Below are 1870 nucleotides of genomic sequence, written 5' to 3'. Positions count from 1 at the left end.
TGTATATATATATATATATACACACTACTGTATATATACTGTATTAATATATATATATATATATATATATATTAATTGCACAATAAATTATTTTAATAAAGTAATTTTATCAACAAGCTATATCAGCTATATTTTTAATATTTTACAAATAAATATATAAATTATTAATTTTAAAAAAATTATATTAGTTGTTTAATATTATTTACATTTTTTTTCAATTTTACTATGTACTGTGATATTTTTATTTCATTGTTTTCTGTTTTTATTTTAAAGTTTAATAATTGTTCTTTGTTAATTTGTTTATATATTTATGAAGTGTATTCGAAAAGTAAAGATACAATGGCTAGTATCATTCAAAACATTTTTATTTGACCAAATGTCCAAAATGTCCTAGTATGTACTAGCATGTACTAGTACATTATTTTTCTACATAAATGCTGCCTTTATCCAAACATTTGTTCAATCTGGGTACTAGCTTCTGTATACCAGAGTCGTAAATTCTTCTGCTTGCTGCCAGAATCACATTTCAATTTAATTTTTGATCTCATCATAAAGGAATTGTTGTACTGCAAGATTTTCTTCAGATAAAGAAATAAGTGGAAGTCATTGAGAGCAAGGTCTGGACTGTATGGTGGCTGGTTGAAAATTTCCCACTTGAATTGTTTGAGAAGCGTTTTGGTGACAATTGCTATGTGAGCCCAAGCATTGTCATGAATCAGGTGGAAACCAGTTGTCAACATTCCTCTTTGTTTGTTTTGAATGGCCTATCAAAGGCATTGCAAAGTTTGACAATATGCAGCAGCATGAACTGTGGTGATGGGTGGCATGAAGTCAGTCAGAAGAATGCTTTTTCTGTCCCAGAAAACAGAAGCCATGGGCCATGATTTTTTTAAATGAAATTTTGAATCTTTTGGCTTTTAGAGAATATATATGATGTCATTTAGCAATTGTTGCTTGGATTTGTGAGTATGGTGGTAAATAAAATTCTCATCATCCATCACAATGTGATAGAGGGGAAACTCATCTCCTGCATGTGCGTAGCATGTGAGGAAGTCAAATGCAAAACCCATCTGTTTCATTTTGTGTTCATCCATTAATATTTTGGGTACCCAGCATGCACACAATTTTCTGTACCCTAATGTTACAGTCACAGTGTCATGCAGCATGGACTTAGACATTTCCAGAATGTTTTCATGCATTTCTCTTATTGTAAGACACCAATTTGCACAAATTGTTTCCTCAATTCTTTGAAGAACATCAGAGATCACAGGTGTCCTATCACTTCTATGTTCATTTGAACATCAGTCCTGTTTCCAAAGAATGCACAGTACCACTTTTTACATTTTATCAATTCATAATGTTCCCATAAATGGAAACAATTTGTTTGTGAATATCCACTGAGCACTCATTTTTTGCATTGAGAAAATGTATAACAGAGCACACTTCACATTTAGCTGGATTCTGAATCAGTGTAGCCATTGTAAGCACATCCTACTCAAACCAGACTCAGTATAGCAATGATAAACAACTGTAAAAAGAGTGCAAAAGGTTCAAGGTCAAATCAAGTGTTGTCACTAAAATATTAGCTTTCTACTTATATGCAATGTATCTTTACTTTTTGCACACTACATATTATAATAATATTTGTTTAAGTTTCTGAAAATTCAAATGTTATTTTATTGTATTGAAATTTTTAGAGAAGGAGCTATTGATAGGCTTGTGTCACTTTACAAAGATACAGTTTATAAAACAGGGGTAAGTTTTGATATCATTTCATTAGTTTCTCTTCTATTTATTATATTTTAATCAAATATTTTGCTTAAATTTTTATATGTAATAAATCATTCAAATGTTATTTCACAAATTTCAT

Source organism: Centruroides sculpturatus, unplaced genomic scaffold, assembly GCF_000671375.1.
Source record: "Centruroides sculpturatus isolate CEXI.00-Female unplaced genomic scaffold, Cexi_2.0 scaffold1873, whole genome shotgun sequence".
NCBI lineage: Eukaryota > Metazoa > Arthropoda > Arachnida > Scorpiones > Buthidae > Centruroides > Centruroides sculpturatus.
This window is presented reverse-complemented; position numbering follows the sequence as displayed.